A 15,543-nucleotide genomic window follows, 5' to 3' on the forward strand; every position below is an offset into this window, starting at 1 on the left:
GGCAGAGGACGCACGCAGCTCAGTGCCATCCGCTGAGGAGCTCATTCAAGGCCAGCTGCCCCCACCATTGGATAAAATATTTTGACAAAAGAAGAGACTGTTTAAAATTCAAGGAAAAGTTTGAAGTAGAATTCCAGCCTTCATGGTCTACTGAAAATTCCTAGGCTCTGCCTGGACTTTCACACAGGTGGAAATGATTCTTCTGGACTTTCAGAAATGCTTTGCTGGTTCCTGGACAAAAGCACTCTGACCCACGATTACACATCAGCACTTGTTCTCTGTGAATAACAATTATTAAAAGGATCAAGTAGAAGAAGATCTCATTATTCAAACTGTGAAGGACTGAATGGCATTAAGTGTGCTTCTTTAATTTAGTGGAGGATCTATTTTAAGAAAAAAAGTAAAGCTTATTATAAAAATAAAAAAGAAAATTCTAATTCATAATGCAAAAGGGTAATTAGGCCTTTAAAGGCAAGATCAGCACCCATTGAGGAATGAATCCAAGATATATTGTAGCTGGAGAGTTTTCTCTCTGGGTCCCACCAAGCCCTGGCAGTCCAACAGCCCACTTATAAAATAAACACACAGATGCTTATATTATTTAAACTGTTTGGCCTAATGGCTCAGGCTTCTAGCTATCTAGTTCTTACATCTTAAACTAATCCATTTCTATAAATCTATACCTTGCCACGTGGCTCGTGGCTTACCGGCATCTTCACATGCTGCTTGTTGTGGCGGAGGCTGGCAGTGTCTCCCTCCACCTTCCTGTTCTCTCAATTCTCCTCTCTGTTAGTCCCGCCTACACTTCCTGCCTGATTACTGGCCAATCAGTGTTTTATTTATTGACCAATCAGAGCAACACATTTGACATACAGACCATCCCACAGCAATACATTCAATATTGAATCTCATAATCATGACAAGGCTTGCATAGGAGAGGTGGTTTCCAAAGGCTTAAAGAAAAATCAAAATGTCATATGTTTTAGTTGTGGTAAACAAGATCACCCAAAAAGGGACTGTTGGCAGGGCATTCCTAAAACAATAGTTTGGGTTTTTTTTTTCCTAGCAATCATGTAAACACAAGGCCCCAGCCTTCTGGAATATGCAGAATGTGTGGCAAAGGCTGACATTGGACTAATGAATCCAGATCAACAAAGGTCAGGCGAGGCAACCCCTTGCCATCAAGATGACTCTTGGGGATGCCTCTCAGAGGTCCCCATGTGAACTTTGGTTCAACCATTTTCTGTTGCCATCAGGGAAACTCCTCCACAGAGCAATTAAAAGACCTAATGCCTATTGTAAAAAAAAAAAGAAAGAAAGAAAAGAAAAAAGACTGCTCTGGATGACAGAACAGCTTTAGAAGATAAAGCAAAAATTTCAGGAGAAATCATAAAACAAATATTTTGATAAACTTCTATAAACAATCAAAGACCAAAGTTAACAATACAGATAAATGGCATTGAAAATGAAGGTCTTATGGACACTGGAGCAAATGCAACTCTAACTGAGCTGAAATCTTGGCATTCAAATTGGCCTCTTCAGGAGATAAACATACAGCTTCTAGGAATTAGAACTTTATCTCAGGAGAAACAAAGCACAAGATGGGTCGAATGCTTAGGGCCGAAATGACAGTGAAGAAAATTAAATCCATATGTGGTTAATATAGCCATGAACTTATGGGGATGTGATTTATTACAGCAGTAAAAAACAGAGATCAACATTCCTCCAATCTCAAAAACAAACCATAAAGTAGAGAATGCTTCTGAGAGCAATATTAAAAGGTATTCTCTAGAGCAGTCACAGACTGTTCAAATTGTACATAAACAGGTCAAAACAGCTGATGACCTCTTGAAGGCACCAACAACCCTACCTTTAAATGGCTGTCTGGGTGGAACAATGACCTTTGACATCAGAAAAATTACAAGGGTCAGACTAGCTGGTACAGGAGCAGCTCCCCATACTGAAGAATCAACCAGTCTTTGGAATTCTCCTATATTTGTCATTAAAAACAAATCTGGAAAATGGAGAATGGTAACAGATCTAAGAGTTGTAAATAAAATAATTCAGCCAATGGACTCCCTACAACCTGGAAGTAACCTGCCTTCTCATTATCTAAAGGTGGCGTATTATAGTGTTTGATTTAAAAGACTGTTTTTTTTTTATTATACCTTTAAAAGAACAGGATAGAGAAAACTTTGCCTTCCTGGTGCCTACTTATAATAATTCCTAGCCCATTTAAAGGTAGCAATGGAAAGTTCTCCCACAATGGATGTTAAACAGCCCCACCTTGTGCCAATATTTTGTACAACAGCCATTGAAAATAATTTGTAAACAGTTTCCTCAATCTATAATTTACCATTATATTAATGATATTTTACTATCTGATTCAAATGTAGATACTTTAGAAAAGTTGAAGAAAGTGAAGAAAATATTGTCTTGCTGGGGATTACAAATGGCTCCCGGAAAAAAAATACAAAGAGGAGATTCTATTAACTACAAGGATATAAGATAGGTTTACAAGAAAAATTCAACTACAGAAAGTACAAATCAGGAGAAATCAACTGCAGACTCTTAATGACTTTCAAAAATTACTGGGAGACATTGACTGACTAGAGCCCACAACTAGATTAACAAATCAAGAACTAAGAATTTTATTTCAAACCTAACAAGGTGATGAGGACTTAAAATAGTCCTAGAAACTTGTTAGCTGAAGCTGAGAGAGAATTGGTTCTGGTAGAGAAAAAAATTACAGATGCCCATGTGTATTGCTTGGATCCAGACTTGACTGTATCCTGGTCATTCTATCTCCTACTCATTCTCCTACTGGAATTCTTGTGTATGGAGAAGATAACATTCTGGAATGAATAGTTTTGCCACACAAACAGAACAAAAAATAAAGACCTATATAGAACAGGGTTCTAAATTGATTCTAAAAGAAAATTGAGTCTTTGTCAATTAATGGAAATGAATATAGCAGAAATTGTAGTACCTTTTACTAATGCTGAAATTTCTTCTTTATGGGCAGAAAATAACCATTGACAAAGAGCTTGCAGTAATTTTTGGGAGACATTAACAACAAATATCCCAAAAGCAACAGGCTTCAATTTACAAAAAGAACTAGTTGTATTCTTCCTCACATTGTATGAGGAACACCAATTTCTGAAGCCTCTATATTCTACATACTACCTCAATGCAAATAAATCAAGAAAGGCAGGTTATAAATCAAGAAATTAAGTAAAGTGGATTTTGCTTTTGTTTCCACAGGAGAAGAAAACCTATGGATACCATCAAAGCTGGTAAAGATTCCATTCAAACGAGAGAGACCTCTTGATTAAAATGACATCAAATGATACCCAACAAAGGAAAAACTTTGAGGTCAGGGCAGGGTTTTGCTTTTGTCTTTCCAGGAAAATAAAACCATCCAACTGAGGAATCTAAAGACTTTTAAACAAATGTAACATCAAAAAAAGAGAACCACTCCCCAAAAATTATCCCTCCAAAAAGGGGTAATCTGCCCTAGTAATATAGAATACTTCCAACAGGGTAAAATTTCATAAACCTTTCAAAGTCTGTTTTTGCTGGACTCTACATACAGGTTAAGCAGGTGATCTTTATGTAGTCCAATTCAAAACTAAATCTGGCTTTGGAGTTGGAGTGTGCCTCTCCTTCTCTAAACCCAAGCATGCTTGTTAAAAGAAAATCCAGTCACTATCTCCTATCAGAAGAGCCACTTGGTATGGGACAGATGAAGACCAAAATCTAGGGACTGCTATTGTCAAATCTCATACCCCTCAGATTTATTCTGAATCTTTAAAATTTTTCTTAAAGTGTGAATATTATCTCAAAATTTTAAACTTTCTGTTTTGATATTAATGGTCTCATAGAGTACTAATTCTAACCTTAGGCTTCATGTACCTTCCTGTATGTGATTTCAGGCTGGAGTCTAAAGCAGATATTTAGGAATTAAGCCTGTATATCCCAGATATATTTAATAGATCATGCCCCTTTAACCTACCTAAGATTTACAGCATATGACATTTAATGTGTCTACGCTTTCCACAGTGAACAATAAACATTAGTAGCAGAGGTCTCTGAAGTCTCCAAAAGCATGATGGGGTCCCACAAGGATGATTCTACTTGGATTGTAGTAATGCTGATAAACTGAAGAATACCACCCAAAGATCGGCTCTAGACTATAAAGTGCTCAGGACAATTTCAAGGTGGCTAGCTGAGATAGTCCAGCACTTCTGATAAGCCTTACACTTTCTTTTCACACAGAGATGACAACAAATGATACAGCTACCTCTCCCAGGACTTGACCACTGTTTCAAGTTTATCAGGGTCTCCTAGAGACGCCTCTGTCCCCAATACAATAGGAAGCAATCTAGAAAACATGACACCCACATTCACAAGAGGTGGGGTGGGTGGTTTTTGGTCCTTCACTGGGGGATGGATATTTGTCATCGCTAGGGGAGTTAGTTACAAGTTGTTATGTGTAATGGTCAGGGAAAAAGCTGAACAGAGGAGATTAGATTCGGGTATCTCATTCTGAGAAGAAAAAGGGGGATATGGAGATGATAAGATAAAAGGGAAAATTATTGAATCTACTTTTTTTTTTTTGGTTTTTCGAGACAGGGTTTCTCTGTGTAGCTTTGCGCCTTTCCTGGGACTCACTTGGTAGCCCAGGCTGGCCTCGAACTCACAGAGATCCGCCTGGCTCTGCCTCCCGAGTGCTGGGGTTAAAGGCATGCACCACCACCGCCCAGCATTGAATCTACTTTTAAACTTAAAAAAACATACACACACAAATAGCTGGGCGGTGGTGGCACATGCCTTTAATCTCAGCACTCGGGAGGCAGAGCCAGGCAGATCTCTGTGAGTTTGAGGCCAGCCTGGTCTACAGAGTGAGATCCAGGACAGGCACCAAAACTATACAGAGAAACCCTGCCTTGAAAAACCAAAAAAAACCCAAACCAAACCAAACCAAAACAAAAAAACCCCAAATACTAGTCTCAAATATTTTACATTGGTATGGATTTTTGTATATTGATACAAATTTAAGGTTATTGTTGTTAGAACATACTGTACATGCATTTATGCTCTTGTTTAAGGTATTGTACCTTTGTAATTCATTTCACAATGTAATGTAAATTTCTAGTTCTTGAAAGTTATCTGTGTAAACTATTTAACATAATTAAGAAATACAGGTTAATAGCCACCTGTAACTACCAAAGTTACAGTCAAATTAGTTAGGTTTTCAAGATCATACAGAGATATAATGTAGAGAGATAGGTAATATTCAAATATTTGAAAGGCCTACAGAATATGGCATTTAAAATGTTTTAATGATTTTGGCTTTTTATGACATGAGACACATATGCTCCTGGTAGCACCAATCTACTTCAAAAAAAAAAAAAAAAGAATGATGGGCAAAAGAAACCTCTTATGGAGTTTGGTTTCTTTGTGGCAAAAGCTAGCCATTTGGGCAAGTAAATGCCATTGCCTTGACTACTGACAGTATGCTGTCCAAACTGGACCAGCAGGACAAAAGAAAAGTGACTATTGAACTTTGCCAAGACAGATTAGGACAGACCTTCAAATTTTCCTGCTTCTGAGAAAAGTCTGTCAGATATTTTATGCTTGCAAGCAAGACAAATGTCCCAATGTTGCAGAGGAACCTTGGGTGACTGTCCAGACAGACAGCTCTTTCTGTCATTTCTCATATTTTTGGAAGTCGCTTGCTATGCACACCCATCCTTCTCAGGTCTTTGATGGGGTTGTAGACTAGACAGTTACAGTTTCGGCTTTCCTGAATCTTGGTGAAAGATATTTGGACTCTTCAGGAGAGGACAACTAATGGAATAATCTCTATAAATTTGACAATCCCTTGTGGACAGCATATTGAGAATGTATTTCTTACTTGATAATTGTTCTTGTTGTATGTAGCTTCATTTTTGTTAAATTATTACCTTTCTTTCCTATTTGGACAATACTTGATAATAATTCTTATTGTATATAATTGTACTACATTAGGCTTAGAACCTTTCCTTCTTAATTAGACAAAAAGGAGGAAATGTTACTGGAATTCTATCCCTGGTCCATTATCCAATTGAAAGGAGCTTTTTAGTCTAAGAGGTGGGATTTATATTAGGGATGGACAAGACCAGGAAGAAGAGGCAGGGTGAGAAGGAGCTTGGGCCTTTTCCAGCCAGGAAGTATTTCAAAGTCACTTGCATTAGCCTCTGGTCTTCTTTTTCCTTAATATTTGTGCACAGGATTTGTTTATTAATAAATGGTTAAAAAAAGAAGCTCTTACAGAGCCAGCCTGGGCTCCATGAGATTCTGTCTCAAAATGAAAACAGAAAACAAATTTTGGTTGTTAGCATTTTGTATATATAACAGTCTTATTAAATAAGAAACACAGAGCCAATGCAAAGATGAAAGCCCAAGAGGTCAGAGCGATAGCTAAGAGCTAAAAACCTTACCCTTCACTGCTGCTGCTATCTTCCTCAGTAAGAGACCTACTTCCTGTCTGTCTTTTTTTATAAACTTTCTATTCTGCCTTCTCATTGGTTGTAAACCCAACCACATGACCTCCTCATCACTGCCTGTCTGTACAGACCTCCAGGTCTTCCATGGTTGGTATTGAGATTAAAGGCGTGTGTCTCCATTCTGGCTGTATCCCTGAACACACAGAGATCCGCCTAGCTCTGCCTCCCAAGAGCTGGGATTAAAGGTGTGCACTACCACTGCCCAGTTTCTGCTATGGCTTGCTATTAGCTCTGACCCCCAGGCAACTTTATTTATTAACATACAAATAAAATCACATTTCAGTACAAATAAAATATCACCATATTTCCCCTTTTCTATTTTAGTAAAAAGAAAAAAGGAAAAAGGTTATAACTAACATAAGAAAAACTATATACAAAAGTACAATAACTATATACCATATATACAAGTAATAAATACCTAAACAATGTCTAGTCCATTTGTATTTGACAAATTCACAGAAAAGAAGTCCATTATCTATCCTATTTTGGTAAGTCCAAAATGTACCTAATTCACTTTCTATCATAACTAATCTTCAACTATAACTAACTATTTTAACTCCCTCAGAGACCCAAGAAGTAAATAATATTACCTAAAAAAAATAAAAACAGGAAGTGCATACAAGCAGCTTCCCAAAAAAGTGTGAGTTAACAGAAAGAGCCAGCTGCCTGGACAGTCACCTGAGGTTTCTCCGCAGTGCTGGGGCAGCATCTCCAGCCTATAGGCTTAGTGTATCTGACAGACTCATTTGTGAAGTAGGATGTACACTACTACAATAGTTAATAGTTCGACCTGACATTGGGTGAGAGCAGTCTATGTACCAGAAACACCTGAATTCCACTGGTGTCATGCCATGATTCAGGATTTTAATTTCTGGAAATTATTGATGTTTTTTGAATTCAGCTGTCCATTCTTCTTGGCTATGTGTGTGTGTGTGGGGGGGGGGGCTTTATCTCAGCATCCCGTTCTTCTCCATATCCTTCTATTAAATGCCAGTCTACTATTGAGAGGTGTGAGTTTAGTTACTCTTCAAAAATAACTGTTTCAGTTGCCATTCATCAGAAGCTGCACATCAGAAGCTATTGGCCCACTGCCTGTTCAGCTGCCTTCGAAGAAAAGGGCACTGTACCTTTTCCGGATTGCGAAGGCCACTTCAGGGATGGTGCCATATTGTCCTGGCCTCAGAAGATGCCTTTTGATAAAGCCATAACCACACTTGTTTTGGCAAGAATCAGTAGTCCTTTGTTTCATGTCTTGTCTGTCCATTTTGTCCTGTTGTCAGCAGTTGATTCGAGGATACTTTGTTGTTCAGTGGCTAACTTTTGCCACAATGAAAGTTAACTCCATATGCAGTTTCTTCAATGCCCATATTCTCTCTGAAGTAGATTGGTACTGCCAGGAGCCAAAATGTCATAACAAAAAGGAAAAAATTTCTAAGTTATTAAAACATTTCAAATGCCATATTCTGTAGATCTCTGAAGGGTTTGAAGATGACCTGTCTATCTAAAATATATCTGCTCAATCTTGAAAACATACCTAATATGACTACAAGTTCTATTATAATGTCTAACTACTAACTTTCATTTCTTTATATCCTAACAGTTGGTAATAATAACATTCAAGGATCAGAAAATTGCATTACATTGTTAAATGAATGGTATAAGTACAATTAGAAATATACATATAGCATTTTCTAACAATATCAATTTCAATATATATAATTTGTATATAATATAAAACAATCCAATCCAATGTAAAGTATTTAAAACTAGTAATTGTCTTTTTCTTTTTCTTTTGTTTTTTGTTTTTTGAGACAGGGTTTCTCTGTGTAGCTTTGTGCCTTTCCTGGAACTTACTTGGTAGCCCAGGCTAGCCTTGAACTCACAGAAATCCGCCTGGTTCTGCCTCCCGAGTGCTTGGATTAAAGGCATGTATCACCACTGCCCGGCTCTTTAAAAAAACAAAAAACAAAAAACAAAAAACAAGAACCTTAAATCTAATCTCCTTTGCTTAGCCCTTTTTCTAACCCTTGTCAACAACTTGTAACCACCCCCCCTAAACAATGAAAATTATCCCAGACCCAAAACCCATTAAAAAACCAAAAAACCACTTGCCCCATACCACCTCTTTGGGAATGTGGACGTCGTATTCTTAAAATTGCCTCCTTCTGGGTATGGGCGAAGGTATCTTTATCCTGAAAAGAAAAATTTAGGTTAATTGTCAAATTCTAGGAAATGTAACTATATCCTTCGTTATCCAGTCTGTGTATAATGCCAAAGTTCAAGGTTTAACTCAAGTCCTTATTCAGGTAGTCTTTGAGACTGCAACATCTCAGCTAGTCATCTCAAAATTGCTCTGAGCACTTTGTAGTTCAAAGCTGACCTGTAAATGATGTTTGTCAGCTTAGTGATATTATTATTGTCCACGTGGAATTGTTGTTGTTGTGGGGACCCATCTTCTTCATGGACTTCAGTTGATGTTAGGCCTGGCCGTGATTTCCTGCAGAAAACTGATAAGAGACTCGAACACAAAGACATGTATAGGCAGCTAATTGAAGCCTTTTTTTCTAGAATTAGTTAGTACTCTGTATGATCATTCATATCTTAACAAAGTTTAAAATGTATATATATCTGTATATTAATCTTGTGAATTTTGATATAGACTCATACTTTAAGAAAAGTTTAAAGAATCAGAATAGAATCAAAGAGTTGAGATTAGTAATAGAAAAGTCCCTTTATTAATTTGGTTTTTCTCCTGTCCCATAGCAGAAGATGGCTCTTTTCTTGTGGCATGATACAGGGAGTTTGCATTTTCCTTTTAACAACATGCTTGAGTTTAAAGAAAGAGAGAGCCATTCTCTAACTCCAAAGTCAGCTTTAAATTTTAATTGAACTGGGACTACAAGAAGACCAATAGTGTTAAATATCTTTAGAGAAGAGCAGAAACAAACATTTAGGAAGACTTACAAAATTTTATAGATGATATACCAATAGGCCATTTCACTCTTTCTTGGGATAGATGTCCTTTTTCTTCAGTTGTCTCATTTGTTCTTCAGATTCCTTAGCCTTCATTCTCCTAAAAGACAAAAACAAAAACCTTTCCTCAAGACTAATTTTGGGGATGTTCCTTTTTGGCAAGTTATTATCTGATTAAATGAAAAGGCATGTGTTACTGGTATAAGTTAGTTTAAATTGGATGGTCATGCTGGTTGATGAATTATCACCTCTTCTAATTAAGAGGTCTTTCTTGTTCAAATTGAACCGTTATCAATTTTGAGGGTATCCATAGCTTATTTTCTTCTGTAGAAACAAAAGCAAAACCTCGTCCCCAATGTAATACATACCCTGGTTTCCATTCTGAGGTCAGCACATCCTTAAAGTTTATAGGCTGATTTAATTCTGTAGTTTTTTCTATTATCCAATGTCTCTCTGCAGCTGTTGTTCCTTTCTCATTGGCATTGAGAAAATTCAAAGTTAATAGAGCATTATGCAGTCTGTTTCTGGGGGTTTTTGTTACCCCTTTCTGTTTATTTAGCATATCCTTTAGAGTTCTGTTTAATCTTTCTATAACTGCTTGACCTGTAGGATTATGTGGTATACCTGTAATATGCTTTATATTATAATAAATAAAAAACTGTTTCATTTTACCAGAGACATATGCTGGAGCATTGTCAGTTTTGATTTGTGCAGGTATACCCATGATGGCCATAACCTCTAGCAAATGAGTGATTACAGAATCAGCTTTTTCAGAACTCAAAGCAGTTGCCCATTGAAATCCTGAATAAGTATCGATGGTATGGTGTACATATTTCAGTTTTTCAAATTCTACAAAGTGAAACACGTCCATATGCCAGATATTATTCCTCTGAGTACCCTTTGGGTTACATCCTGCTGGTAATGGCGTTTGATTGTAGAAGGAACAAGTAGGACATTTCTTTACTATTTCTTTTGGTTTGTTGCCAGGTTATAGAAAAATCCTTTTTTAAACCTTTACTATTGACATGATGTTTTTTATGAAATTCTGAGGCCTCCAGCATATTTCCTATCATTAATTTATCAATCTCATGATTGCCTTGTGCTAGAGGGCCTGGCAGACCAGTATGGGATCGGATGTGAGTTATATATAAAGGATGACTCCTTTTCCTGATTGTATCTTGTAATTGAATAAATAGTGAAGTTAATTCTGAAGCATCAGGGATAAATTCTGCAGTCTCAATATGTAATACCAGTCTTTGAGCATACAGAGAGTCAGTTACTATGTTGAGATGTTCTGAAAAATCCATTAATACCAACAGAATAGCATACAATTCTGATTTTTGAACTGAATTATAAGGACTTTGAATCACTTTACTTAAATTTTCTGATTTGTAACCTGCCTTTTCTTGTTTGTTGGCATCTGCATAAAATGTACGAATTCCAGATATGGGTTTTTCCTGTACAATTCGAGGCAAGATCCAATCAGCTCTCTTTATAAGATCAATTCTATCGCTTTTGGGATATTTGCTGTTAATTTCTCCCAAAAAATTACTGCAAGCTCTTTGCCAAGGTTCACTTTCTGTCCATAATTTTTCAATGTCCTCTTTAGTTAAAGGTATGACAATTTCTGCCAGGTATATTCCTGCTAATTGACGAAGTCTCAATTTTCCTTTCAAAATCAAGTCAGAGATTTTTTTCCACATAAGTTTTTAATTTTTTATTCAGTTTATTTGGTAAAAATATCCATTCCAATGTAATATCTTCCCTCTGCATTAATATTCCTGTAGGAGAATGCCTAGAAGGTAAAATAACCAAAATGCAATCCAGCTTTGGATCAATACGATCCATATGCCCACCATGTACCTTCTTTTCTACTAAGGCCAATTCTTTCTCAGCTTCAGGTGATAATTCTCTTGGACTATTTAAGTCCTTGTCACCTTCTAAGGTTTTGAACAAATTTTTCTGTTCATCATTTTTTTACCCCAACAATAGTTTGTAGATGAGAAATGTCTCCAAATAATCTTTGAAAGTCATTAAGTGTCTGTAGTTTACCTCCTGAAGAGGCCAAGCTGGATGCCAAAATTCTGGTGCAGTTATGGTAATGTCCGCACCTGTGTCTACCAGACTAGAGAACAAAACACCATTTATTCTTATTGTTAATTTTGGTCTTTGTTCATTTATATAAGTTTGCCAAAAATTTTTCTTTATGTTTTCTCCTTAATTTTCTATATTCTCTGTTTTATCATCCTGAGCAACATGATTTATTCCAATAGGCATTTGGTTATTTAATTGCTCTGAGTAGGGGTTTCCTCTATGACTACAGGAAAGGTCTTAACTCGATTCACTGTGGGGGCCTGCCTGAGGCTCCTCTGGGAGTTTCCCGAAAACTGAGGCAAAGTATTACCTTGTCTGTCCCTTGTTGATCTACATTCATTGGTCCAGTGTTTTCCCTTACCACACCTTCTGTATACTCCAGAAGGAAGGGTCATTCTGTTGCCATTGTTACTTGAAGAAACATTGTTTCTAGGAATGACCTGTTTTCAGTCCCTTTTCACATGTCTTTGCTTTCCACATCCAAAACATCTAACATTCCTCAAACCTTTTGAAATTGCTTCTCCTACCCACATATCATCTTGGTCATGAGACTCAACATTAACCATGTCTCTAATCCAATCTTCCAAGGGTGCAGATCTTGCCTTTATCGGCCTGATTATTCTCTTGCATGCTGCATTTGTGTTCTCAAAAGCCAAAGATTCAATTATTATCTGACTAGCTTCTAAATTCGGGACTTTACTGCTGAAGCCAGTCTTTGTAAGAGATCTGTGAAAGATTCTTTTGGGCCTTGTATAACCTTTGTAAATGACTCAGTTTTCTTTCATGTTTCCTCAACTCTGTCCCATGTATTCAAGGCTGCCATTCAACATAGAATTAAGGTTTGGATATCATATAAACATTGTGTTTGTACTGCAGCATATTGGCCTTCTCCAACAAGCTGATCCTGGAAGACTTGTATTCCTTTATCCCTCCATTGTTTTTCTATGTTTTTAGCCTCCTCCTTGAACCACAATTGCCACTGGAGCTGTTGTCCTGGTTCCAGAACAGCCTGTGCCAGCTCCCACCAGTCCTGTGGTAGAATCCTATTATAAGTTGATCAGGTGTTTAGCATTTGCTTTATATATGGGGAATGCATGCCATAAGATACTATTGCCTCCTTAAACCTTTGTAAATCTAATATTTCAATTACAGTGCAAATATTTTGTGTATTCACTTGATCAGGTAACTGCTGTACGGTTACCGGATAAATTAAGGGTGATTGTGTGAAAACAGGCTTTCTTTCTGTAACCTTATGATCCAATCTTGAAACAGCTTCACTGTTAATATCTTCTGTCTGAATTTAAATTTCTCTATAATTCATTTTAACAGGTTTAACAGGTTTTTCTAAAACTTTTATCCTGGCACTTAGATTGACTATCTTTTGAAATAGTAATATAAGGATAAGAAAATGAATAAAGTGCATAATTCGATCAACATCAATCTTCTCATATAGTTGTTCCATTGTCAGACTGCCTAAAATTTCAAACAAAGCCCAGTTTTCTTCCAATGTACACATAAAAGCCATTTTTCTTAATGTGGAAAAAATTTCTCTTTTAAATAGTTTCCTTTAAAATATCTGATATCTTAATTGACTTACCAAGTCTGCATAGAACAGTAGAAATCCAAGGGAATTTCAAAACAGCTACGTAGTGTCCGAGGTGTGAATCCAAAGAGAGAGAGAGAGAGAGAGAGAGAGAGAGAGAGAGAGAGAGAGAGAAAGCAAGAAAGTGTAGCCACAATTTCTGACTAAAAGCTTAAATCCAGCCACGTGTTCCCATTTGAGTCCAGTTGAGCCTGTGCTCCAGCTTCCTTAAGCTCTGACCATGTGCGTTGGTGTTTCAGCAGAGAGCAGCCTATCTGCAGTTGTGCGGAGCTACTGCAATTAGCGGTCGCTCCAGCAGGCCTGAGTCCTAAGCCGAGCTAGGGAGCCTCTGCCCAGGCGGGATACCAGACCCACCACTAAGCCAAGAGGTTTTTAATGAATTCTTGTCATGTGGGCGCCAAATGTAGATGCAACCATCTTATTAAATAAGAAACACAGAGCCAATGCAAAGATGAAAGCCCAAGAGGTCAGAGCGATAGCTAAGAACTAAAAACCTTATCCTTCACTGCTGCTGCTATCTTTCTCAGCAAGAGACCTACTTCCTGTCTGTTTGTCTTTTTATAGACTTTCTATTCTGCCTTCTCATTGGCTGTAAACCCAACCACATGACCTCCTCATCACTGCCTGTCTGTACAGACCTCCAGGTCTTCCATGGTTGGTATTGAGATTAAAGGCGTGTGTCTCCATGCTGGCTGTATCCCTGAACACACAGAGATCCGCCTAGCTCTGCCTCCCAAGAGCTGGGATTAAAGGTGTGCACCACCACAGCCCAGTTTCTGCTATGGCTTGCTATTAGATCTGACCCCCAGGCAACTTTATTTATTAACATACAAATAAAATCACATTTCAGTACAATTAAAATATCACCATATTGCATTTCCACTGTTCAGTCCAATAGTGATCACGTAGTTCAGTTCAGTAGTGATCATGTAGTTCAGTTTAGTAGTGATCATGTAGTTCAGTCCAGTAGTGATCATGTAGTCCAGTAGTGATCATGTAGTCCAGTAGTGATCATGTAGTTCAGTAATGATCATGTAGTTCAGTTTAGTAGTGATCATGTAGTTCAGTCCAGTAGTGATTGATCATGTAGTTCAGTTCATTAGTGATCATGTAGTCCAGCAGTGATCATGTAGTTCAGTAGTGATCATATAGTTCAGTAGTGATCATATAGTTCAATTCAGTAGTGATCATTGTAGTTCAGTCCAGTAGTGATCATGTAGTTCAGTCCAGTAGTGACCATGTAGTTCAGTATTGATCATGTAGTTCAGTCCAGTAGTGATCATGTAGCTCAGCAGTGATCATGCTGTTGGCAGAAGGTCTCCAGACCACACTGACACTCTAACATTTGAGAACAACTCCAAGGACTGAGACTGTAGAGTGTTCATCTCACATGCATGAAGTACCAGTTTGATGCCCAGCACTGTATAAACCAGGTGTTGGGGTGCACACCTGCAATCCCAGAATATCAGAGGTAGAGGCAGGAGGATCAAAAGTTCCAGGCTATCTTCTCTGGCTACACTGTGAGTTCAAGACCAGCCTAGGCTACACGAGGCCCCTTTTATAAACAACAATTCCAAGCCAGGTGAGGTACAAAGCTCTAATTGTAGCACCTCAGACCCCCAAAAATTGAGGCCGTACCTACCTGGGGACACACTGGCATAGATGATGAATAGGTTTTCTCAGAAGCAATCATATATTTCCACCATAGAGCTGGGACAAGGGTAAGTGACATCAAAAACACTGGAAATCGGGAATGTCCAAAGACAAATAGTGGTTGTGGAATATTTACTTTAAAATTCAGTCTAATAGTAAATGCACATAATTTTTAATAATGTCTGTGTTTCGAAATTAGGTTGACTCTTTTCTGAAAATTTAAACATTTGCTCTCCTGAGTTAGTTAGCTCCAATAACCACTACCAACATCCCAGAGAGAAGAAACTAGACAAAACAGGATTTAAGGGGTATACTTCTCTCTGAATCCTAAAGACCCCGTTACACCTGTCTTATAACCAGGACCTAAAACTTTTTAGCCCTCTTTCTTCCCCAGTTCCCTCCACAAATCACATACCTATCTTAAGTGTACTGAATCCTAAGATGCTAAATTCTTACTGACGATTAAGACCTCTGAGCAATGTAATTGAAATATTTTGTTTCTTTTATTATGTTTAAGTTTCAAAAAGATATTTCTGGAGCTGGTCATTTGTGGCAAAGGTCTTTAATATCAGTACTTGTGAGGCAGAGTGTGGAGGATCTCTGAGTTCAAGGCCAGCCTGGTGTATGGAGTGAGTTCTAGGACAGGAATAGAAACCCTGTCTGGAAAAC

General features: G+C 37.6%; 1 long non-coding RNA gene across 1 annotated transcript in view; it reads right to left on the bottom strand.

Annotated features, from left to right (window-relative positions):
- Positions 1–8,516, bottom strand: part of LOC121825728 (uncharacterized) — an 84,754-nt gene extending 76,238 nt beyond the window's left edge. Inside the window, exon 1 of the long non-coding RNA XR_013051705.1 lies at positions 7,679–8,516. This is a non-coding gene — a long non-coding RNA (uncharacterized LOC121825728). The remainder of the gene's footprint in view (positions 1–7,678) is intronic.
- Positions 8,517–15,543: the final 7,027 nt, after the last annotated feature.

Source organism: Peromyscus maniculatus, chromosome 1 (genome assembly GCF_049852395.1).
Source record: "Peromyscus maniculatus bairdii isolate BWxNUB_F1_BW_parent chromosome 1, HU_Pman_BW_mat_3.1, whole genome shotgun sequence".
NCBI classification, from domain to species: Eukaryota; Metazoa; Chordata; class Mammalia; order Rodentia; family Cricetidae; genus Peromyscus; species Peromyscus maniculatus.